Source organism: Oenanthe melanoleuca, chromosome 1 (assembly GCF_029582105.1).
Source record: "Oenanthe melanoleuca isolate GR-GAL-2019-014 chromosome 1, OMel1.0, whole genome shotgun sequence".
NCBI classification, from domain to species: domain Eukaryota; kingdom Metazoa; phylum Chordata; class Aves; order Passeriformes; family Muscicapidae; genus Oenanthe; species Oenanthe melanoleuca.
In genome coordinates this window covers 42,085,474-42,091,999 of record NC_079333.1, presented here as the reverse complement: position 1 = coordinate 42,091,999, position 6,526 = coordinate 42,085,474, and positions in this window count along the sequence as shown.

Below are 6,526 nucleotides of genomic sequence, written 5' to 3'. Positions count from 1 at the left end.
GTAAATACATCTGTTTTGCAGTGGAATCAGGGATAGGATATGGGGCTATGCAAGGATATAACTGCTCTTTTAATAACTGTATCAACTGTAATACAGAATTGGGTTGGGGTGGAGAGGGTTTTCACTACATCAAATGCTGTGGAGATATATAAAAAGCTACTTCCAGTAAAAGATATGGATGCAGCAACTTTTGAGTTTTGCCCCCTAGTGTGGTAGTTAGGCTTCATCCAACAAAGGATTTATGCAGCTGAGGCAGGCAATGGTCCCAAAGATAGACCCACATTCCCACACCTAGCTGCTGCTTAACTTGCTGGACAAGTTTAAGAATCAAGTTAAACTCTGAGCCACTGATAGTGTCTCATGGCTATGGGAAGAAAGAAGGAGCAGCAAATTCTGGGTACTTTTGGAAGCCTGGAAGAAGTTTCCCCAAAATTTTTGCTTTTATTGTTCATTTCCCAGCTTGTTTTCTACCTATCACTAAACCCCCATGGCACAATGGCTTTGACTCAGTAACTTCTTCCTTTCCCCCAAAATGCAAGTGCTTCAGCTGTTTGAATCTGACCTGCACCACTGAGCAGTTAGGAAGCAATTTCTGTATCCATCCATGAGGTTACCTGATGGAGCAGATATTGCAAGAGTACTTACTCCTTTTACAGACTACTGAATTTCATTTCCATTAATCTACATATACTGAGAAGTCACTTTTCTAGAACAGGTGGCCATTTTCTTCCAGCATGATGTTGGGTAACATGTTTTTCTCTCTGTGGAACAAACATGAAAATGAAGAATGCAGATTCCTTGGGCTCATACAACTGTCAGGACAATTGCATTTAAACTCCAGGCTGTGCACACATACGTTCTGCTGCTCTGTGACATTCCCAAGAGCACACAGAGACTGCCACTAGAGGACTTTTCAGAACACTACTGTCCTATTTCTACCCATGAATTTGTAAAGTTTGGTCTTTGATCTATAAAAATGTTGCTTGTGAATTTCACAATATTTTTAGCTTATCACCAGCCTTAATTATAATTGAAAACCCTGAGGGAATCCACTGATATTCTCTTTCCCAAAATCGCCTTCTTTGCACACTTCTTAGCCTTTCAGTGCACCTCTTGAAATGAAGTATGCAGCTGAGGAGACTGAAGCACTGTTTGAGGCAGCCTGTACCATTATGCAGCCAACATCTCTTGTCAAATCTATTGCAAGACTTCTATCAGTCAAATGTGTCATGCAGTAGTGAAGGTGTGCTGTGAGAAAGCAAAGAAACCCTCACCTCTGGGAAATGCTGGCCTTGTAACAAAAGTATGGAAATGGTTTTCTTTCAATTGTCCATTTCTGTGCAATATTTCTGCAAAATAAATATTTTCCTTTACAAAAAAAAAAACAAAAAAGCCATATACTTCATGGTGAAAAAATTATTTTGCAGATCAACACTGAAGCCTAAAGGAAAGTAATAAAATCATCTTGTCCAATCTCCTGTAGAAATCCATCTCAAGAATGTTATTAACCAAAACTCTTTGCATCAACCTTATAACTTCTTTAACAGTAATGACATTTCAGAATAACAGATTGAATGACAGGAATCTGCCACAGCTCAATTATCTCTGCTATCCATATTATACAGCAGCAGCTTCTGCACTGTCACATCAGGATATTCTATTCAGTTCTGACCAATTAGCTCCCATGAAAAACATCTTTCCCATGTAGGATTGTGCACAAATCACCTTTCAGGTTTTTCTTGGGTAAACAGAACAGATTGAGGTTTTTAGATTCTCACTAGAAGGCATATTCTCTGCACTGTCCTGTGGCTGTTTTGTGAATTATTTATCAACTAAAAAAAATGTTCCAGCTTGCTCCAGTACTTTGCCTTGTTACTATCTGCATACCCTAGGAAACACTCATTGATAAGCATGAATGTTATTCTCTTTCTCTTAGGGCAAATCAAAATGAAAATTCCTTCTGAGATTAGGCTGGAAGATAATTGTTTTGGTACTACATGCTTATACTCTTATCCACAAGTTTCAATAACTGATGATACTTTTGTTTTAATAACAAAAATGAAGCAGTTAGAAAAGACCAAATAACCCCAAACTTTTATGAAAACCTCATTAACTTGAAAGTTAAATGTTGGGCTTCAAGAAGAGTCATCAGACCAAAATCTGTGTGAGATAATTTGTATATGGATTATAAACATACATACACTTATACCTATATCTATCTATATCTTTATATAAACACCAAAATCTGGGGACTATATTTGGCTTCTGACTTTGTATGCAGCTCACTAAGGAGCTCTCTGATGCAGACATCTGTGCAGAGAATTATTTGGAGGCACATTTTTTTGTTGTTGTTAAAGAGATATTGGAGTAAGGGGGAAAGAGTGCAGGGAGGCAAGGGTAAATCTATAAAAATAGCGTGGGGGACTTTTTGTGAGGCAAAATTCCATAGTGACTACAAACATCTCATTTATTTCAGCTGACACCTTCTGAGTAGGTACATGGTTGCATATGTAACAGTTCCTCATATTTTTCCCCCTGGACACAGTTTTGTTTGCAGTCCCAGTGCTGTGAATTTATAACTGAGGCATCATTTGGGTTATTGTATGTCATAGGAACTGTATTTTCACAGATGGCTCACCTTCCTTGCCAGCTGTCTGATTTTAACAGTGTCCTAATAACTGCTGCATATGCTGACTTCATTCTGTATATTATAAAAATATTGCCTTTAAGGGACAAATCTTGTATTTTTCAGCTACTTTTGCAATTACTGAAAAAACTTACAAAAGCATGAATTGGATTCACCAGCACTTGCAGGCTGTTGGAGATCAGCTCCAACTCTTAAAAAATGAATGCTTCTGGCCCAGTGGACCAGGAGACATGAATTACTGGATTAAAACCTGTTTGTGACAGACTGTAGATAATTTTGCAGCTATATGCCTCCAGATCCCATTTTAGTCTGAGAAATCTATGATTCACCTTCTGAACAACTTTCACACAAGCATCACAATTATCAAACAAACCCTTAATTTATTGCTTTGAAAGATTGCAGTCTGGAAAACCAAAGGAAACAGACAATGCCTGGGGGGGCTGAAGAAAGAGCGTGTAAACAGCACAGATGGGCTTCAGAGATATTGTTGAGCAGCACTGCCAAATCCAAACATTTCAAAACTCTGAGTCAGGCACCAAAAAAGTCTTGAAATTTACTTACAATTCATGAGATGTGAAAAATAACTTCTTTCACCAACGCCTGCATTATAGTGCAGGCATATTCCCTGCCCAGCCTCCTGTCAGTTGTCCTCCCCCAGCACTTTTTGGGTCCATTGGCTGATATCAGCTGTGTTTGAGGGAAGAGCAGAGAGCTGAGTGTTGTTGGCTCCTTAGAAAATGGGTGGGTGGCTGGGCTGGGGCTCAGGAGAGGAAGGCAAGGATGGCTGGGCTTTGTTTTGCACTGGTCCCATCGCCCTCACCTTGCAGGATGGGAGCTGTGGACCTTGTGTGAGCTGGTAGTGCAGAGGAGCAAGGGGATCTCATGGGGGATCTCATTCAAAAGGCAGAGGAAGGATGCAAGCCAATGCAGCTTTATGCCATGGAGCTATGAAGAAAGCTGTGGGCACTGTGGCAGTGAGGTGTGCCAGAGCCCAGAAGCCACAGGAGGTCATCAATATTCTAATCCCAGATGTCCATGACAGGGACATGGTCTCACTAGCCACTCCTCACACAGCTGTGCTGAAGGGTTTAGTGCCCCTGCACCCTTTCCCAGGCTGCTGCATGGCTCCTCCACAGCACACCCAGGGGTTGTTGCTGCCTTGTGATTCACTGGCTCATTTGCCACATATTTGTGCAGGTGTACAAAAACTGGCCTCAGAGTAAAAGAAGTTAGTGAAGGTAAAGTGGTCTGAAAGAGTGGTAGAAAGAGGGCGGGAGACAGGAAGGCAAATGGAAACCTCCTTGTGCTGAGGTGTTACTTGAGCCAAGGTACTGTGAAGCAAATCCTGGAGATATTCCTTAAAAAATCACCAGTTCTAACCCAGCAAAATCTTTGTTTCTGAAACTTGTTCTTTCCTCATGATGGCAGGTGAGTGTTTTCTCTTCATTTTCCTGTTGGCAGCTCATGCCATCACAACATCACCAACTCCATCAGCCTGAGGAAATCTGAATTCCTCCTCCTGGCCCCCCACTGCAACAACTGGTGCACATCAGCAGAGAAACAAGGTTCTCTGATGGTGAAGTCCCCAGGCTATGAACACATAAAGATTTATTAGCCTGGTGTCTTTCAGAAGCCCACCTTTCTCACACGGATTACAGCATCCTGTTGCTTACTTTATTTCGACATATTTTGTGTTCCTATTTTCCAAAGCATTAGAAGAAATTTTTTGAAAAGAAACAAAAGAGGTCTAATTGGAGCATGGCAATCTCAAGAACTTCTCTGGAAGATGCAAAAAGTTTTCACTTATAAAAGGCATCACGTACAGATCTGATACCAAGAGTTGTGTAATGTTGTTATGTTTTCTCACTTGCAAGTACATGGGGCTGAGGAATGTGCCCTTAGACCTGCAGTATGGCTGCAGTGCTATGCAAACAGTCCCAACACCCATCTGTCACACATCACCCACCTTTTCCACTCCTACACTAGGTTCATCCTCATCCCTTTATCTCAGGACCAGCTGACTTCAGAGAAGCTCTGTCAGAGAGGTAATGGCTCATCGTCAGCTCACTTCCAGCAGTACATAAATCCAAAATAACTCAAGCAGTGAGCAGAGATGTTTTGAACTTGCTTCATTGTAGACAGGTAAGAGTTGTGGCCATCTCAGGATTTAATAGGTACCTTGCTTTCAGTTTGGATGCAATCATTGTTTACAGATTTTTGCAGTGACCCCATAGGATCATCTGGATGGTTGTCCTCCTTTATACATCATGTTTAGCAGATTGAACAAGCCCTAAAAAGTGTGCTGGAAGTGAAGGCTCCCCTATGCTATTGCTGAGGCCTGTTCAAAGGAAGATTTAATAGAAACTCTATTTCTATAATGGAAACAAATAGACTTTAAAGAGCTTGACTGGAGTTCATAAACAAGTACTGACTGAGCAACAAAATAAAAGGATGTGTCTAAAAGCATTGAAGATCTCATGTAATAGGATGGATTGTGATAATCTGATTTAAAAGAAGAAAATGTGGACTGAGTGGCTAGCCATTACTAGACACTCAGTTATCTTGTCTGCCTCATGGGTTTTACATATATTTGTATATTAATACTCATAATCATATCCTCTCCCTTATTTTGTCTTCTTTCTATAGTAGCTGATGCTCTTCCTTACAGCAGTGCTCCTGATAGGAAAAAATGTTGATTTCTCAGCAGTTCCTGCCTGTGGTCTTGGGTTGGCAGTTTAATCAGTAAATGTGATGCTGTTCCAATGCCAGACTATGCTGGGAATTGTGCCGGGATTTCTCAGGCTATTTGGAAGTCTAGCATTTTCTCAAAAACTTCTGTCTTGCTGCAGAGTGGTTGGGCTGGGGGTAAATGTGTGACAAGCTGGCCCAAGATGTCAGCAAAGTCCCACAGAATCTTTGCAGAAATCAAACCAACTGATGACTTAGAGTGAGGAATTTCCTAATGTCAGAGCCAGGCTGAGATTTCCCATTAGGAGGAAGAGACAAGCCTGGCCAACATAGCCAATCCTTAGTGGAAAGAACAGACAGACAGGCTCTCTAGTGGAAAGTCAGATAGCAGGATTCAACAAAAGCAAAAGAAAAAGTAAGCAAAAGCATGTCATATGTAGGTAATCCCATGTGATCCTTCACTGTATGGATGGTGAGTGAAAAGACAGGAGAAGTCCATGTGACCTAGAAATACTGAGAAGCCAAGAGTCTGATGGCACTGGCAAGGGACAGCCAGCCAGCAGAGAGTGAGATCTGGTATTCTCTTGGGCATAGCCAAGGCCCCACTGTATCCAAGGAGGTTGTGCCATGAATTTCATTAGTGATGGGTTTACTCCCAAGAATTATCTTTTCCTGTATCCCTACTACCTTAGTCAGCACTCTGCTTAAAACCTTACAAGGCTGTTTCTGCACTGAGAAGTGCTATGTATGAGGAAATGGTAAAATAAACATTACTTTCCTTGGCTCTCCTCCATAATACGTATTCCACTTCAAATTAAAAATTAAATTGAGCTTCTCAGTGTGACTGTTGGAGCATCTTGCCCAGCCATCCGTCTCCCAGCTGTGCAGTGTGCCACTTGCATCTCTCTGCCAAGTGAGAGCACTTCAACAATCCAAGCCAGGTGATTACAGCATAAAGACTCTTCTAATTTCTATTATGCTACGACTATTTTTTTATTTAGATGATGCTTAATTTATTCATTTCAGGGCTGTATATTTGCAGGCTCCAAGTCTGTTTAATAAATAAGTTACATTATTATATAAAGAGCTTGAAAACTGAGAGCCTCACAATGTGAGTGACAGAGCCAAGAACAAAATCAAAGCATTCCTTTGGAATCTAAAATTCACCCCCTTCAAAAGCCCTTCCTGCTT